The following is a 20,276-nucleotide window of genomic DNA, read 5'->3' as shown; positions in this document are numbered from 1 at the left end:
TTGACCATCCACCAGAGGGTCGGGCGGCGGGTGAACGGCTGTTCCACCTGCGGCAGGAGACGAGGAGCGCACAGGACTTTGCTCTGGAGTTCAGGACCTTGGCCGCAGGAGCAGGATGGAACGACAGGGCCTTGGTCGACAATTTCAGATGCAGTCTCAGGGAGGACGTCCGCTGGGAGCTGGCATGTCGGGACACCACCTGCACACTGGATGAGCTCATTGACTTGGCTATCCGTCTCGACAATCTGCTGGCTGCCCGCGGGCGTTCGGATCAGGCCCTGTCGTTTCCACTTCCCAGCCCTCCTGCCCCTATCCCTATGGAATTAGGAGGGGCAGCTTCGAGGGAGACCGGAGGAGGAGTGTCCTCCTGCACCAGTTGTGGTCGACGAGGGCACACGTCAGACCGGTGCTGGAGGAACTCGTCTGGGAGTCGGGAGGGCAGGCGGAGCACTGCTCGATCACCCCAGGTGAGTAAGCACCAGACTCACCCAGAGCCTCCTGTCGGTCATGTGTATGTTTTGACTTCTTTCCCTGGGTTTTTTCCCTCTCTACAGCATAAGGCGCTAGTCGATTCAGGCGCAGCTGGGAATTTCATGGATCGTGGGCTTGCGTTAAGGCTAGGGATTCCCCTGGTGTCGGTAGACCAACCTTTCCCTGTGCACTCCTTAGATAGCCGACCATTAGGGTCAGGAGTGATTAGGGAGGCTACGGTGCCACTGGACATGGTAACGCAGGGGGATCATAAGGAGCAGATTAGTCTGTTCCTTATAGATTCACCTGCGTTTCCGATGGTGTTGGGGGTTCCCTGGTTAGCTCAACACAACCCGGTGATTTCCTGGCGACAGGGGGCTCTTAAGGGGTGGTCAGAGGAGTGTTCAGGTAGGTGTAGAGGAGTTGCCGTTGGTGCGACTACGGTGGAGAGTCCAGACCAAGTTTCCACCGTGCGCATTCCCTCTGAATATGCCAATTTGGCTATCGCCTTCAGTAAAAAGAAGGCGACCCAATTACCACCTCATCGTCGAGAGGACTGCGTGATAAACCTTCTGGAGAACGCTGCACTTCCTAGGAGTCACGTGTATCCATTGTCCCAGGAGGAGACGGTAGCGATGGAAACATACGTTGCTGAATCGCTGAGAAAGGGGTACATTCGGCCCTCCGCATCACCCGTCTCCTCGAGCTTCTTTTTTGTGAAGAAGAAGGATGGAGGTCTGCGTCCGTGCATTGATTATAGAGGTCTAAATTCCATCACAGTGGGGTTTAGTTACCCACTACCTCTCATCGCTACGGCGGTGGAATCATTTCACGGGGCGCGCTTCTTCACAAAACTGGACCTGAGGAGCGCGTATAATCTGGTGCGTATCCGGGGAGGAGATGAGTGGAAAACTGCATTTAGTACTACATCTGGTCATTATGAGTACCGCGTCATGCCATACGGGTTGAAGAATGCTCCAGCCGTCTTCCAATCCTTCGTAGACAAGATTCTCCGAGACCTGCTCAGGCAGGGAGTGGTAGTGTACATCGATGACATCTTGATCTATTCTGCCACACGCGCGGCGCATGTGTCTCTGGTGCGTAAGGTACTTGGGCGACTGCTGGAGCATGACCTGTATTGCAAGGCGGAGAAATGTGAGTTTTTCAAACAGTCCGTTTCCTTCCTGGGATATCGTATTTCCACCTCTGGGGTGGTGATGGAGGATGACCGCGTTACAGCCGTGCGTAATTGGCCGACTCCGACCACGGTGAAAGAGGTGCAGCGGTTTTTAGGGTTTGCCAATTACTACCGGAGGTTTATCCGGGGTTTTGGTCAGGTGGCTGCTCCCATCACCTCGCTGCTGAAGGGAGGACCGGTGCGCTTGCGCTGGTCAGCAGAGGCGGGCAGAGCATTCACTCGTTTGAAGGAGCTGTTCACCAATGCGCCGGTGTTGGCGCATCCGGACCCCTCTTTAGCGTTCATAGTGGAGGTGGATGCGTCCGAGGCTGGGGTCGGAGCCGTGCTGTCCCAACGCTCGGGCGTGCCACCCAAACTTCGCCCTTGTGCTTTCTTTTCGAGCAAGCTCAGCCCAGCGGAGCGAAACTATGATGTGGGGGACCGGGAGTTGTTAGCTGTAGTCAAGGCTCTGAAGGTGTGGAGACATTGGCTTGAGGGGGCTAAACACCCCTTTCTCATCTGGACTGACCATCGTAATCTCGAGTATATCCGGGCAGCGAAGAGACTAAATCCACGTCAGGCTAGATGGGCCATGTTTTTTACCAGGTTCCGGTTTACCCTCTCATACCGGCCAGGCTCCCAAAACACCAAGGCCGACGCGCTGTCCCGCCTCTATGATACCGAGGAGCGGCCCGTTGAGCCAACTCCCATCATTTCACCGTCATGTCTCGTGGCACCGGTGGTATGGGAGGTGGACGCGGAGATAGAGGAGGCCTCACGGTCAGAGCCGCCCCCCCCCAACTGTCCAGTAGGAACTCAGTACGTACCGAGGGGGGTCCGGGACAAGCTGATTCGGTGGGCTCATACTCTCCCCTCCTCGGGTCATCCTGGCATCGAGAGGACAGTGCGGAGTCTGAGAGTGAGATACTGGTGGCCCACGCTAGCTAAAGACGTGAGATTTTATGTCTCCTCCTGCTCCGTGTGTGCTCAGAGCAAGGCTCCTCGGCACCTGCCTAGAGGGAAATTACAACCCCTCCCCGTTCCACAACGGCCGTGGACACACTTATCGGTGGACTTTCTTACCGACCTTCCCCCGTCCCAGGGAAGTACTACGATCCTGGTCGTTGTGGATCGGTTTTCTAAGTCCTGTCGTCTCATCCCGTTGCCCGGTCTCCCTACGGCCCTGCAGACTGCTGAGGCCTTGTTTACCCATGTCTTCCGGCACTATGGGGTGCCTGAGGACATCGTTTCTGATCGGGGTCCCCAATTCACGTCCAGAGTATGGAGGGCGTTTATGGAGAGACTGGGGGTCTCGGTCAGCTTAACCTCAGGTTTTCACCCCGAGAGTAATGGGCAGGTGGAGCGCGTAAACCAAGAGGTGGGCAGGTTTCTGCGGTCCTATTGCCGGGACCGGCCTGGTGAGTGGGCAAGGTATGTTCCCTGGGCTGAACTAGCTCAGAACTCCCTACGCCACTCCTCAACTAACTTGTCTCCTTTTGAGTGTGTGTTAGGTTACCAGCCGGTCCTGGCCCCATGGCATCAGAGCCAGACCGAGGCTCCTGCGGTGGAGGAATGGGTACAGCGCTCCAAGGACACATGGAAAGCCGTTCAGGACTCACAACAGTTAGCGGGCGAACGGCAGAAGAGGAGCGCCGTGTTTGCACCGGGGGACAGGGTCTGGCTCTCGACCCGGAACCTGCCCCTCCGCCTGCCCTGTCGGAAGCTGGGGCCGCAGTGTGTGGGGCCGTTCAAAGTCCTGAGGAGAATAAACGAGGTGTGTTACAGGTTACAACTTCCTAGGTATTACCGTATTAACCCCTCGTTTCATGTGTCTCTCCTCAGGCCGGTGGTGGCTGGTCCCCTGCAAGAAGGTGAGGTGCCTGAGGTCCCTCCGCCCCCCCTGGACATCGAGGGGTCCCCGGCGTACACAGTTCGGGGCATTCTGGATTCGAGACGCCGGGTGGGGGGCCTACAGTACCTCGTGGACTGGGAGGGGTACGGTCCGGAGGAGAGATGCTGGGTTCCGGTGAGGGACATTTTGGACCCTTCTCTCCTGAGAGATTTCCACCGCCTCCACCCGGATCGCCCAGCACCTCGTCCTCCGGGTCGTCCTCGAGGACGGTGGCGGCGCGCTGCGGGGGCCGCGCGTCAGGGGGGGGGGGTACTGTCACGACTTCCGCCGAAGTTGGCTCTCCTGCCTGTTCGGGCGGTGCTCGGCGGTCGTCGTCACCGTCCTACTAGCCACCATCGATCCCTTTTTCGTTTGTCTGTTGGTTTTGTCTTATTAGTTTCACCTGTGTGTATTTTAGTTTATTGACGTCCTTATATGTAGTAGGTTGTCCCGCCCTTGTTTTGTGCGGGATTGTTTTGGTTTCATGTATTTTCGTGAATACGTATTGTGTTATTTGCTCCGATATATTTAATCCTGTGTTGGATTATTTCACCCTGTATTTTGGGTTGACCGTGTTTGGTTCCGGAGAATAAACTATCGACTCACTGCACTTGCTCTCTGCGCCTGATTCCACCCACCTTGGTAATACGTGACAAGGATATGTCAATAGAAAGCCCCTTGGTAATAACCAGGTCCAGAGAATGGCCATGGTTATAGGTGGGCCCAGTAACATGTTGGATAAAATTTAAATCACCCAACACAATGATTTCATCATAGTTCTCAAGGTCAATAGACAATAGTTGAGATAAATCAGTAAAGAAAGTGGTTTTGTGGCCTATAAAGAGTTTAAACATTTAAACAGTATAGCATGATTCGCAAAAGATCCAAAGTCACCAAACGAAATGTCCTTACAGCTAAGAGTATTAGTAGAAATAGAGGCTGTCCCCCCACCCCTTTCCCTTTTCTGAATGAGTATGAAAAGCTTTAGCCCGGAGGGAGTCACGTGGGATCGGCAAAAAATATGGCAGCACTTTAGAGCACTCCTAATACCCGCACGCAAATACTGAAATTCAACGGCATACACTTTCATTTTTGTCTTACTATATTGACTTGATGTACAGTTTAATATAAAGATAATGAACATTTACTTTGAAACATCTTGCTAAAGTGACGCTATTGGAATTTCAACACACGCTAAAAACTTCATCAATCCCAACAAGAGGTTTTCACAGAAGGCCACATCGACTAGCAAACAATCCCCCCCACCAAGACATGGAGAAACACGTAAACCCAGAGAAATGTGCAAATCTGAAGGAACTGTTTGAGCAAATGAGAAAGATTAACACGATTTTGTTGGATGTTGCTTCCGACGTCTCCACAATAAAAACAACAACTACCAAGCTAAAGGAAAAAGTTGATGCGATACAAGAGAGGATGGATGGAGCAGAGGGACCAATTTCGACAGTGGAGGATGCTATCTCCCGTCTGGAGAAGGGTAATGAGAATCACAAGGAAAAAGCTGAATATACTGTGGAATCGTGTCGAAGAACTTGAGAACAGAAATAGGACAAATACGGTGAGATTGGTTCATCTGAAAGAGGAGAGTGAGGCTGGCGGTGAACTAATTTTGTGTGTGCTGAAAATCATCAGAGAAGGATTTGGATTTGACGAGAATAGGCCCCCAAAAACGGTTCTCATCCACTTCCTAAAATCTACAGCCTGGGACAAGTTACTTAAAGTGGCTAAAGAAAATGGTGGCGTTCAGTGGGAAGCCCGCCGGCTGTCTTTTTTCCCAGACCTGTCCAAGGAACTGGCAATGAAGAGGAAGAAGTTTTCAACAGCAGAAACAACTACACAAGAAGAACATCAGGCAGACACTGGCATTCCCAGCAACCCTTCTCTTTACTTGGAAGGGACATACAATTATTTTCAAGGACAACGTGGAGGCAGAGAGATTCTTGCAAGAGCAAGGTGTTTAGCCTAGATAAAGAAGACGAGACAAGGTAAAATACAAGTTGAATTGTATGCCGTTTACTTTACAAATGAAGGTAGCCTATGTGTTTGCGGCACTCTGGGGAGTGTTGCTAATTTAGCCTTTCAAACATCTCACGAATTTTGAGTTGAGACTGCAGGTTCTTGCAGCATCAAAGACAGTTCTGTGATGATTGACTCATCGAGAAGCTATGTTACGTTCATAGTTGTTTTTTTTTGGTGGGGGGGCCCTTAACAGATTCACTCCCACCCTTACCTGTGCTTCATTGAATTTCTTCACTTTGACATGAGGAGCACCGGCGAAGCAGGGCTACGTCTCTTTTAACTTCAGCCAATTGACCCTCGGTTGATCCGCATGGCGGGGTAGACTTGTTACTGACTTACCAACTGGCCAAAACTTACCAACAACCAAAAAACCTGTTGCTAGGCACTACTTACCTGGAAACGAGCCCAAAGGGCTGACGCTGACTATCTAGGGTGCTCCCGCTGGGGAGGGCATCCGATTCCTACTGCTTGACTCTGTCCGTCATCGTGAGAGACCTGAGGGCGACAGAAGACTGGAATTATTCAACCGTGCGTCAGATGGTAGCACCCTCTGCATTGTATGGAACTGTAACACTATGTGTGGGTTTCGCCGGTGTGAGTGATACATGTTACCTAACCGCTAAGCACCGGCCAGCTCCCTTTAATGCTCACTCTTGACGGGCCCCATCAAGGCTGCCGTTCGATTCAAACCTTCGCGGTTTAGAGTTACCTAATTATGCGAGGGATGCGCATTTAAATGTTTCACCAGAGAGGCTCTGTGATCATACTGATGTTGCCGAAGCTCCATCAGCCGTCTCCCAAAACTAAGTTCCCCCCCCTCCCAGCTGGAGCCGGGGATGCGTTTGAGCCACCATTCTCTGGTTGGCTACTCTTGTTTGCATCGGTATCGACACCTGAGAACAGGTGACTTACAAGGAGGGGTTGGAAGAGCCCTATTAGAGGGCAACCTCCCTTACCTCCCTGCACTAACATGTCAGAGATAGTTTGAAATGTCCCTACCAGGTGTCATACTAGGAGGGGTTGGAGAGGAACTACTAGAGGACCTCTCCCTTACCTCCTTGCACTAGCCTGCTAGAGACAGTTCAACTCTCTAACACCTCTAACATGCTCCTTACCCGCGCCCTAGGCTTCCGTGCTCACCGCGGCAGCCTTCCTACTTGTCGTGGCATAACCCTGGAGGCTCCCATGGCCGGCGATGGCCGGGTATGGGCCCGACGCTCCAGCGCCATCCATTTTCAGGGCTAGTTTATTCGGCAGGTGAGTTGTTACACACTCATTAGCGGATTCCGACTTCTAAGGCCACCGTCCTGCTGTCTATATTGACCAACACCTTTTCTGGGGTCTGATGAGCATCGGCATCGGGTGCCTTAACCCGGTGTTCAGTTCATCCCGCTGTGCCAGTTCTGCTTACCAAAGGTGTCCCACTAGGCGGCTCGCATTCCACGCCCGGCTCCAAGCCAGCGAGAATCTTTGGTCCGTTTTAGGATATGAAAAAGGATTTTATCTAAGAAAATGACACTACATGTTATCTCTGGGACCATTAGGGGGACAAATCAGAGCAATATTTCAGAATGTAAGTAAATATTTCCTCTTTAGATGTGAATGTATCAAACATGTCGCAGTGAAAAAAGTGTTTTGTTGATCTGCACTCTCCACAAACAATAGCATGGCATTTTGTTATTGTAATAGCTACTGTAAATTGGACAATGCAGTTAGATTAATAAGAATTTAAGCTTTCAGCTGATATACTTATACACTTATATGTACCAACAACAAAAAAATCTGCTAAAATCTGCGTCCATGACACATTACGCTATATGATTTACAACTGTCCCGTAGACGGGACACCGATCCTGGAGAAGATTTACACAGCTGGAGCATATGTTGTGACATGTTATATAATGATGTTCAGTAGAGTTGTCACGTGTGTTAAATGGGACACTTCACGCTCACAGGCAAACAGTGCAAACATGGCTAATGGTTATGTAAACATAATCTCTTGGAACATAAATGGTTGTGGTAACCAAGTGAAGAGGAAAAAGATTTTGACATATTTTAAATCGAAACAGGCGAATATTGTGTTCATACAGGAATCACATTTAACATATACATAGGCACTGAAATTTAGGGGTTGCAGAAGTTTATCATAGCTCATTATTTCCAAACAAAACAGGGTGATTATCCTGATAAGCAAAATACTTCATTTTTTAATGTTGAAGCAACGCTCTGATGAGTTTGGCAGGCTTATCTGCATTGAGGCTCTTATAAATGGGATTAAGGTAGTGTTATGCAACATATATGCTCCCAACAAGGAGGACCCACATTGTTTCACGAGGTCAACGTTATACTGGGACATATGGAGGGGCAGATCGTCCTTCCTGGAGACTTTAACCGACTCCTCGCCAAAGGATTGACTTGCAATACATATGCAAGCAGAAGATAATGGCCTTGCAGACATATGGAGATTAGTCCATCCTAATGATTAGTCCATCCTAAAAGTATGTTCTCTATCTCCCGCAGTCAAAAGGCACACTCCAGGGTTGGTTGTGCTCCCCTCTCCTGTTCACTATAGTTTTAGAGCCTCTTGTGACAATGATAACAGATCCAGAAATGAATGTTGTACATGGGAGGAGGAAAAGGACACAAACTGCTTGTGTATGCAGATTATATTCCACTGCTGGTCTCTGATTAATCATATTCCAGTATGTCGGGCTACAAAATTGACTTGGAATAAGTCGGAAGCAATGCCAATCAATGCCATATGTTACTCTAGAACTTACCCCATTTAATTTCAAATGTGTTCCTATTGCGATTAAATATTTGGCTATTAAATTGAGCACAAATTTGGAGGAAGCGATGGTTACAATATATTTTGCCATTACTAGTCAAGATTAAGACCAATTTAGAAAAATTGGAAAAGATACAACTTTCTTTATGGGGAAAGATCAACATAATTGAAATGGCTGGGGTCCCACAATTTAATTATATATCTGCAACGTTACCTATGAATATTCCAGACCGGTATTTTAAACAATATGACAAATTAAATAAATACTTTTTGTGGGATAGGAAAAAACCCAGGAAATATAACGAAGATGTGCCCACCTTAGGAAGCTTTGATTTACCAGATGTTAAAATGTATCATTTGAAATGGCTAAATTGGTGAAACATTGGGGCAAAAAGGAAGCTGGCTCGGATTGGATAACAATAGAATGGAAACTAAGTTAACCTTTCACCCCTGTTGAAACCTTATCACATTGTCTTACAAGGGGAGAGGTCCGTTGAAACTCCCATCCCAATTTTGCTACACTCAAGAGGTGTGGAGAAGAGTACACAAGATATGTGGAATTTCACATCTAAAACAAGGATACTCATCATTGTGGCACAATCCCAGGCTACGGATAGGAAATAAGACTGTGTACTGAAAACAGTGACTAACGAAAGGAATTCGTACTATAGGTGATCTGTACAATGAAGATTTAATGAAGATTTACAAGTTTTAATGTCATATTCAGATTTGGTACAAAAGTATGTGGGAGACAAGGGACATTTCTGGAAATATTTACAATTGAGAGAATGTTTGTTAACCGGCTATCAACAACATCCAGGAAAGAACCCAATGAGTGTTGGGAATTACCCAAACATAAAGCAGACATGTCTTACTCAATACTTAGTAATCTGCAGAGTAAAGACTGTAAAAACCTCCGAACAATATGGCAAATTGACCTTAAGTTTGAAATTGAGGATGAGGCCTGGTTGAGGATCTTGTCCAGCTCAGGGAGGAACATAAAGGAAGCCAGGGGGCTTATAATATACTACATAGGTTTTATTGGACCCCAACAAGGCTTCATAAGATGTGGCAGACCAACAATCCTCGGTGTTGGAAATGCCAAAAAGACCACTGGGACATTTTTACACGCAATATGGGAATGTGTTACATCCACCTCTCTGGATGTATGCTTTAATATATCTGGAGGAATGGTAGTGGTTATTATCCATTCCAGTTTCCCCGAGAATATGTCTCTTGGGCGATACAACAGAGTTACCTAAATGTAACAACTGAGGAATTTGCACGGATCACTGTTGGTGTCATTACAGTAGCTGGAGTAATTCTTCGAATTTGGAATGGTCATGCCACTCCTACTCTGAAACAGTGGATAGAATCAATGTCGGAGGTAGCATCTTATGAACAAATGCTTGCTAGGATCACTGGTAGGAACGACAATTCTCGAAGCTGAACGCTTTTTATTTGTTATGTTTCTAAGACTGGGAGGTGATGACTTACGCTTGCGAACCCATTTAGGTCTGTATTGTAGCTTGTGAGATAATATTTGACTGTGTATGTGTGCTATGCTGGATGTCTGGATGTCATGCTCAATGTTTTTATGCTGTAAAATGTTACATTTTTTTATTTGTTTGTTTGTGGAAAAAGGGAAAAAATAAATACAACTTACATTTAAATAATAAGCCGTAGTCCGGAGGGAGGCATCAATAAGAGTGGCACTACAGTCTGATGACAGCCATGTTTCAGTGAGAAACAAGCAATCAACTTTGCGCTCAGTAATGAGGTCATTCACGAGAAATGTGATTGCTCTAACATTTAAAAGCGCCATGCCCCTGGGGCATCTGCCTCGAGGTAACCAATGAAAAACAACCAAATTATTAACGTTGTAACCACGTTTTCTGAGTCTCCAATCTATCAGAAGGGCAGGAGATGACAGTTTATCACTAGAAGGCGGAGTTAAAGGAACATAACATTAGGTTACTCACAATAACCATAGTGCCATTTCTACAGGAGTCAATATGCTTTCCAAGGGAGAACTGGAGCACTACCACAACCAGACCCTATCCGTCAGTCTCTAAAACAGTCTGCGATGTTTCTGGATATAATCCTGGAACCCCTGCGGCTAGGGTGAACCCCTTCTCTTTTAAAAAAGTGCTGGTTGCTCCCAGAGCAAACTACAGTTGTCACAAGAATAGACGTTCCTGTCATTGCAAAGTTTTTTCAGGTACTCTTTCAGGGCAAAGAGTCTGCTGAAATAATCGGAATCCCTTCGCTAGCACGGGATGGGGCCAGAGATAATTATTCTCTTCCCAGTGCTAGTGAGGGTGTTAAATAAAAAATAAATCCTCCTTCAGTTCCTCAGACCGCCTAAAACGAAGGTCATTAAAACCTACGCGAGTGATGATGGAGTAGTTGACCAGAACCGTAGGCAGGAGGGAGTTGATGTCATGGACACAGGCTCCTGGGTGACAGTGGACCTTGGTCTGTCCACAGATTGTCAGCAGGCCAAAATCTCTCACCATCGAACTGCCCACAGTGATGGTGGTCGTGATGGAATCCGACGGGGAAGCGACCTGCTGAACTGCGGCGGCCGTGGGGGAGGGTTGGTGTGCACCCAGGATCCACGCTGACTCCAGGGGGCTGGTAGGTCCATCTCGAGCAGGCAAAGCTGTTTGATAGCTGGACCGGATATTCTCGGACAGATGAACAGTGGCCAGACCACCTCCCCGATCTCCTATGCCTTGCGAGTGTCCAGTCTCCCATGGGGCTGTGGAGTTTAGCTTAGCATCTGTTCGTTGGATTGGGACAGTTCAACGCCGCCCGACTCATCAAATAAAGTGTTACATTGATTATAACTCAAAGATTTCAAACAGTATTTTTTTTATTTGTCGTGAGATATTAGATTGTTCCCTTATACAGCAGTGTTTCATCTAATGCATTCTAGGAGTTTTTTTCCCTTCTGATATTTAAAAACTGAAATGATGAATTATTATAGACAACACGCAACATGATCTTTGTATATTTCCCAACCACTGTAACTATTTAAAATTGTTTTAGGAGAATGAGCTTTAAAAATGAAATGTTTCAACCGTATGCTACATGTTATTGGTAAGCAAACATGTCAAAATAAAAATTTGTATAGTAATATGTAGAATAAACAAACAAGCCACTTGAATTGAATTATACTTCCTTTAATTCAAATTCTGCTTCCTGTGGGGTGTGGCCATTTCAAATTACATTTAAATGTAATAATTGAATTCGAATTAAAGAGCAATTCATAACTCAATTCAAAATTGACCCGAACCCTGCTGTAAGGACTATGCATGAGAGGGATGACAGTCTTTTGATTAAGACTCCATTCACCTCAGTTAGGCCGATCCTGGGTTGTGTTCAGTGGGAACGGAACGGGAGAAAACGTTCAGTCTAAGTACGTTTCTTTGTGAGTGAAATGAGACGAGAGTAAGGGTACTTATACTGTACTTTACCGACAGAACATATCATGGCTGAGGAGGTGTAGAATGTAGAGAGAGGAATAGAACAAGAGAGACTGTAGTGAGTGTTTGAATCAGATCTCTCGTCACCTAATCAAGGCAACGTCGACCATCTCCAACTGAATTCCTCTGCCTAGTTGGAATCCCGGTAAAATGCCCTGGCAATTACATCCACCACACCGGAACACCAACCTGCACCGACTAAAACAAAGAGTCGATAAGCACTGTAGTGCTTAAATAACAATAAACAGCAGGAGAGGGAGAGAGACACAGAGAGGGAAGGCGACTGAGGGAGAGAGGTGAACGGAGATGTGGAGAGAGAGAGAGAGCGGGAGAAAGAGGAGTGGGACAGAGAGAAAGTTAAGAGGAGATAGTCGAGGGGGGGGGGGGGGGGGGCTTAGTGAGGGAAATTGAGAGCTGGAGAGAGAAGTATACTTTTTATATTTTAACATTGTGCTTAAATTAAATTGAAATTGAGGGAGAGAGAGAGAAAGAGAGGAGCGTTTGCTTTTATTTTCCAAGTAATAACTAAGGTAAGGTCCTATACAGGAAGGAACAATTTGACATATCAACGTCCATCTACCAGACGCCCAGTGAACAGGAAGTGTCATTGTAGAGCTCCACAGGGGCCAAAACAGGGACTACAGATAAAACGAGACATCCCACTCTCTCATTTTTTCTTATCAGGGCAGATCCGCTCGTCTACTCATTTACTCTGCCCCACGGAGGGTCTGCCCCAGAGATGGTAGAAAAAGGAGACAGCTCACCGGTCGGGGCGGGGTGGCGCTGGCCGGGCGAGCTGGGTGTGGGGGGGTAATAAGTAAACCATAGACAGCTGTTCCCTCTCTTGCGGGAGGATGCCAGAGATTAGGGAAGAACCATAAGCTCACGTAGGAAAGCATGCACACACGAGAGAGGGAACGCCCACTTACACAGACAGGAACCTTTCAAACATGTTTTATGGTAAACGGCTTGAGTCGTTCATCTTAATTTATCCACCATCTTTGGCCAAGAGTCTACATCCTAGTCCAGAAACAACTTCAAGACCAGGGTCAAATGACCCTATGAGGTCTGGACTACTGATGTTTTTTTTGTTTCAAATCAAATAGTATTTGTTGCATGCTTCACAAACAACAGGTGTAGACAACAGTATAGTAACAGTGAAATGCTTACTTATGGGCCCTTCCCAACAATGCAGAGATGAAAATATATACAAATAATAACAAGAGGAATGAATACACAATGAGTAATGATAACTTGGTTATATGGGGTACCAGTACAGAGTCGATGTGCAGGGGTACGAGGTAATTGATAATTGAGGTAGATATGTACATATAGGTAGGGGTAACATGACTAAGCAACAGGATATATAATAAACAGTAGCAGCAGCGCATGTGATGAGTCAAAATAGTTAGTGCAAAAGAGTCAATGAAGCTAGTTAACCAAATAGCTACTCGTACTATTTGGTAGTCTTATGGCAATTTTTAGGGCCGTCCTCTGACACCGCCTGGTATAGAGGTCCAGGATGGCAGGGAGCTCGGCCTAAGTGATGTACTGGGCCGTACGCACTAACCGCTGTGGTGCCTTGCGGTCGGATGCCAAGCAGTTGCCATACCAAGCGGTGATGCAACCAGTTAAGATGCTCTCAATGGCGCAGTTGTATAACCTTTTGAGGTTCTGAAGACCCATGTAGAAGCTTTTCAGCCTCCTGGGGGAAGAGGAGTTAAACGTGCCTTCTTCACAACTGTGTTGGTGTGTGTGGACCATGTTAATTCCTTAGTGATGTGGACACAGAGGAACTTGAAGCTCTCAACCCTCTCAACTACCACCCCGTCGATGTGGATGGGGGCATGCTCGGCCCTCCGTTTCCTGTAGTCCACGATCATCTCCTTTGCCTTGCTGACGTTGAAGGAGAAGTTGTCCTGGCACCACGCTGCCACGCCACTCACCCCTTCTATATAGGCGGACTCATCGTCGTCAATGATCTGGCCTACAGTACCACTGTCGTGTCGTCAGCAAACTTAATGATGGTGTTTGAGTCTACCTGAGAATTGCACCCACCTGGTGTCCTAGTTCTACGTCAGTCCCTGATTGGAGGGGAAGAATGGAAAAAAAGCAGTGGAACTGTCTTCGAGATCCAAGTTAGAATTTTAGGGCCTTAGAGCCTAGCCCTTTACGCCTACACTCCACAACCCTTACACTACGCATGAAAGCACAGGCCACAGCTGGCAACAGGCCACAACTCAACTCAAAAAACGTCAACACGTCAACACAGTTTTTCAGAATTGTTGAAACTCCTATCCAATAGTCTACCATATGAGAAGAAAAACCTATTCGGAAATGTTTTACAGTAAGTTCCTTGGACTGGGAGATGGGAATTGTTCTATCAGACTGCATCTGTTCTGTCAGGAAACAACAACAATGATGGACATTTGATCCAATTACAGAGCAGTTTTCTGTGTAGAGACTACATCTATCTAAGAGGCGTGTCATAATGCAGGAGATACAGCCTGTTGAACACACACACACACACACACACACACACACACACACACACACTCTCTCCTTTTTGTTCACCTTACTTTTTTATTCTCTGGAAACATTGCGCTAAGCAAATGCTAGTTAGTGAGTTCTTCCAAGTGCCTTCATTAAGTACACAAACACTCACAGCCACCCTCTGTGTTTACAGTTTTTTCCCCAACTGCAATCGACAAGTGTCGCACAGCCAATTTGTGGCTGTTAATTTATGGAAATATTCAATTTGCCTACTTAATGCGGCAGCACATTGTTAGTGCAGTTGTTGCTCATTTGAAGCTTAATTCACTCGCTAATTAGGTTATGAGATATGCACTGTTTGGAGACAGGAGAACGAGCAGATAATGAAAGCGGGCTGATTTGAGCGCTGGTCTGTGTATAGGCCCACACAATGCGGAGGTTGTGTGATTCATTCCGAATCTGTTTCATTAGTGGTAGATGCAACAGAAAGAGATTTCAGCACAAAATTGCTGCCATGCAGCACCCAAATGGGCACTACAGAGAGGTAGTGGGCAAGATGAGTCAGACCTAAACTACAGTATAAAGTCTATTACTATTGGAGTATGATGAGAGGCAACATAAAGTACAAGGTGACAGCCAAAATAATGGAAACTCTTGAGTAAATGATGGAAACAAAGTGTATTGAAAGCAGGTGCTCCCACACAGGTGTGGTTCCTGAGTTAATTAAGCAATTAACATCCCATCATACTTAGGGTCATGTATAAAAATGCTGGGCAGGCCATTATTTTGGTTGTTATTTTGGTTACCATGGCGATGCCCCCATAGGATTACAATGTCCCCATCCACAGGGCATGCATGTTCACTGAATGGTTTGACGAGCATGAAAACTCTGTAAATCATATTCCATGGCCGTCTCATTCACCAGATCTCAACTTAATTGAACGCTTGTGGAATATTCTGGAGCGGCGCCTGAGACAGCGTTTTCCACCATAATCAACAAAACACCAAATTATGGAATTTCTCAGGGAAGAATGGCGTCTCTTGGCCTACTAATGACTCAACCAACCTGGAGAGAAGGATTAATGAACACGCTACCCCTGGTATTTTATCCACACCAGCCCACATCAATGCGCACGCCACTGTCATGACGTTGGCCTGGGGTTAGGTTAATGACAGTCATAAATACCTCTTCCCCCCTTTTTCCACTCTCTACCCTACTGATGTTACATTTGCAAAATCCTTGAGATTCTGGGAACATCAGTAGGTGGGGGGAAATTAACTATATTCTGGTAATCCGAACAATTAAACATATGCGGTGGTACTTAATGAATATGATGTCAGTTCGGTTGTCATCTGAGACATTCTCATCAATGATAAGATGACATAAACTCTACAGTGAATAGTCTACACATCAGAGTTATCAGATTCACATGGAATTGTTGTTCAATTTAAATGTTTGAATATGAAATTATTTATTTGATGAAATGTGATTTTAGCTTCTAAAATGTGAGATGTGTGTTTTCACAAGTTAGGGCTGCTCACTCAGTGGCCCGCCCACGTGAAGAGACAGAGGTTGTAAACTATGAAACACACCCCTTTTCTCCCTTCCTATATAAAGCCTTGACGACAACATCACTTCCTGTTCCGAGGATATGAGGACGATGATCCTGTCAGAATGGTTCAGATAATAACTACAGAACGAAGCCAACATCAGCGTGAGCTTTGGTTGCGAATGGTATGAACTTTGAACTCTTATTCACTACAGAAGTGATACCTCCTTGCAGTTGAGTTAGCAACCGCAGCTGCAAACGCAGGTTATGAAGTAACAGACATAGTATCCCGTCTACCACACAAAGACGTTACTACAACGTATCCAATTGCCCACCATAGACATTCTTCAAAGGACTCGGTTGGGCAACACGGCCTTCCATCTACCACCAACCTACTGAAGCGCAGCTCAGAGTAAATGTTTATTGCATTTTCCTTTTCCGAATGGGCGGTAATTTAGAATGCATAAGACACTGTATTTACGATATCACAGCTTCGCCTTTGTTCCTGTCTTCCTGCTCTTTCACTCAAACCCAGCCCCAGCCCTGTAACAAGCTGTCATATCTGTTCCGCCCGCTAGGGATGTTTTACTTTATGACGTAATTTGTAATCAAGTTATGATTAATTGTGTGTAAGTGTAATTCTGTGTGATTAGTTAGGTATTTAGTAAATAAATAATTAAACCCAATTTTCAACTTTCAGATGAGACTGAATTAGGACGATAATTGATATTGACGGCTCTTGATGTAAAATATTACTAAGTCTTTAAGAGTTTATTCGGAAGATAACAGCTCTATAAATATTTTTTAGTGGTGCCTGACTCTCTAGTTAATTACATTTACATGATTAGCTCAATCAGGTGATATTAATTACGGATAAATTATTTTATAGAATAGCATGTCATATCACTTAATCCGGCATAGCCAAAGACACGACACCGCCAACTAACGCCCCCCAGAGGGGATTGCTGCCGTCTTATCAGCTCTTATTGGCTAATAAGTAAGCATTTCACTGTACACCTGTTGTATTCGGCGCATGTGACAAATAAAATTGGATTTGATTTAAAGATATTTTGATGTGCAGTCAGCAACCAGTGATTGTTATGTATTTTGGGTTGACAAATAGACTATAGACCATAATTTCCAGATAAACTTTTTTGCTCAATAAAGATGAATTACATACATCTTTATGCATAGTGTAAGGGTTTTCGTCCTCCTCTTCTGAGGAGGAGTAGGAAGGATCGGACCAATAAGCAGCCTGGTAAGTGTTCGTCATATTTTTTATATAAACTGAACACTACCCAAATTGAAAACGAAACAGTTCTGTGTGGAAAACAAAGACACAGAATATAATCACCCACAACCAAAATGGGGAAAACAGGCTACCTAAGAATGATTCTCAATCAGAGACAATGATCGACAGCTGCCTCTGATTGAGAACCATACCAGGCCAAACACAGAAATACAACATAGAAAAAAGAACATAGACTACCCACCCCAACTCACGCCCAGACCAGACATAATGAAGGAACTAAGGTCAGAACGTGACACATAGCTGTTTTTGTGGGGTGTACAGTTATTGTTTTACCCGCAGTTGCACTACTTTTGTGAAAAAAAAGAGTCAGATTTTCAGGGATGCTGCAGCACCCTCAGCACCCCTACTTGATTTGAACTAACTACACAGAACAAAAATGTAAACGCAACTATTTCAAAGATTTTACTGAGGTAGTTCATATAAGGAAATCAGTCAATTTAAAAAAATAAATGAGGTCCTAATCTATGGATTTCACATGAGTAGGAATACAGATCTGTTGGTCACAGATACATTAACAAAGAAGTTGTGACATGGCTCAGAAAACCAGTCAGTATCTGGTGTGACCACCATTTGCCTCATGCAGCGCGACACATCTTCGCATAGAGCTGATCAGACTGTTGATTGTGGCCTGTGGAATGTTGTCCCAGTTCTCTTCAATGGCTGTGCGAAGTTGCTGGATATTGGCGGGAACTGGAACATGCTGTCAAACACGATCCAGAGCGATATGGGTGACATGTCTGGTGAGTATGCAGGCCATGGAAGAGCTGGGACATTTTCAGCTTCCAGGAATTGTGTACAGATCCTTGAAACATGGGTCTGTGCATTGTCATGCTGAAACATGAGGTGATGGTGGCGGATGAATGGCACGACCATTGCCCTCATGATCTCCTCACGGTATCTTTGTGCATTCAAATTGCAATCGATAAAATGCAATTGTGTTCATTGTCCGTAGCTTATTCTTCCTAGTACCATAACCCCACCACCACGGGGCACTCTATTCATAACGCTGACGTCAGCATAATGCTTGCCCACACGACGCCATGCCTGCCATCTGTCCGGTACAGTTGAAACTGGGATTCACCTGGGAAGACCCCACTTCTCCAATGTGCCAGTGGTCATCGAAGGTGAGCGCCGAACTGCAGTCAGGTCAACACCCTGGTGAGAACGACGAGCACGCAGATGAGCTTCCCTGAGATGGTTTCTAACAGTTTGTGCAGAAATTCCAGTTTAATCAGCTGTCCGGGTAGCTGGTCTCAGATAATCCCGTAGGTGAAGAAGGCCGATGTGGAGGTCCTGGGCTGGCGAGGTTACACGTGGTCTGTGGTTGTGAGGCCGGATGGGTGTACTGCCAAATTCTCTAAAACAATGTTGGAGGCGGCTTATGGTAGAGAAATTAACATTAAAATATCTGGCAACAGCTCTGGTGGACATTCCTGCAGTCAGCATGTCAATTGCACGCTCTCTCAAAACTTGAGACATCTGTGGCATTGGGTTGTGTGACAAAACTGCACATTTTAGATTCGCCTTTTATTGTCCCCAGCACAAAGTGCACCTGTGTAATGATGATGCTGTTTAATCAGCTTCAGATATGCCACACCTGTCAGGTGGATGGATTATCTTGGCGATGGAGAAATGCTCACTAACAGGATGTAAACAAATTTGAGCACTAAATTCGAGAGAAATAAACTTTTATTTCAGTACATGAAACATGGGACCAATACTTTACATGTTGCGTTTATATTTTTGTTCAGTGTAATACCATAGGCAAATTCATTTTGGGTTCAACACCTGAGAATGTTGACACTCAAAGCACATTAACTAGATATAATACCCACTGCTAATAGCCATGTATTCATCCAACAGTAAATGTAATCTTGGTAAGGGGGCTGGCCATTGCCCACTGATCAGCCAAAGGCTCGTTATAGATTAGTATAACAGAGAAAATGCGCAAAAGAAATGAATAAAGATATCTTAACAGGCCCAAAAGAGCCTTCAGCCATGTAGCCTTTTTATTATTATTATATAAAAATATATTTGTGTGTGTCGATTTCAACCAGCCCACCCAACAACAACAAAAAGAGTCCAGCCCATCTGGCATTTGGCAGAATTGCCAGAATACCAATCTGCTCCAGGTACCCTAGTGGTAAAGAGTGTTGGGCCAGTAACTGAAAAGCAGATGGTTTGAATCCCGAGGTGTCAGCGAGGTGGAAATGAGAGATTGTAGAAATTGCATTTCTTCTTTAGTCAGGGTATTACATTTTTTTCTTTCTCCTGATTTTGATCTAATTTGTAAAATGGCTGGGCTTCAATAAATGCAATACAGCAGTCAGAAATAAAGAAGGAAGAACTCTCCCTTCGTGGACATGAAGGGACTTAATAAAGTCCTCTGTGTGTATGGTAGAAGAGGAGATAAAAGATTCTAAAGAAATGTTAAGTTAAACTATACAAGTTATCTATGACTTTTCACAAGTGCACAGACAGACTAGCAGACAGAGAGTGCGGGGGGGGGGGGGGGGGGGGGGGGGGGGGGGGGGAAATGGCATGTTGGTAAGTGGGTTGACACAAGCGAATACAAGGTGAGAAAGAGACATGCACAAAAAAAACGAGGGAAGTACTGAGGGAGAGTGAGAATAAGAAGAATGAGAGAGAGAGAGAGAGAGAGAGAGAGAAAACGAAATAAGGAGAGAAGCAAAGCCAGGGGAAGAAAAAGGGCTGTGTATAGCTCTGTTTCCATCTACTTGGTGAAACATTTTCATGCAAATATTCAACAATCTGCATAAAAAAGCATTTTCCTACCAGAGTGTTTCCACTTTTTGTGGATAAAAGGTTTTACGTGATGACACATTGCACATAAACATGAGTTTTTCAGTTACATTCCCATGTACTGTAAAAAAAAGAAAAAAAAGAAGGTAATTAATGGGTTTCCATTGCATTTTAAACTCTACTGATCATTTTGTGAACAAACCAAAAAAAGTGTATTTAGCGAATGTGCTTACACTGGTCTTGTCACGTGCGCCTCTATCCAACAGCTCGCAGATACAGTGCAGTGCGTGCAGGCTACTTACA

The sequence above is a fragment of the Oncorhynchus clarkii genome, chromosome 26, assembly GCF_045791955.1.
Source record: "Oncorhynchus clarkii lewisi isolate Uvic-CL-2024 chromosome 26, UVic_Ocla_1.0, whole genome shotgun sequence".
In the NCBI taxonomy this organism is placed as follows: domain Eukaryota; kingdom Metazoa; phylum Chordata; class Actinopteri; order Salmoniformes; family Salmonidae; genus Oncorhynchus; species Oncorhynchus clarkii.
The sequence above is the reverse complement of the archived record's forward strand: the minus strand, read 5'-3'. Positions refer to the sequence as shown.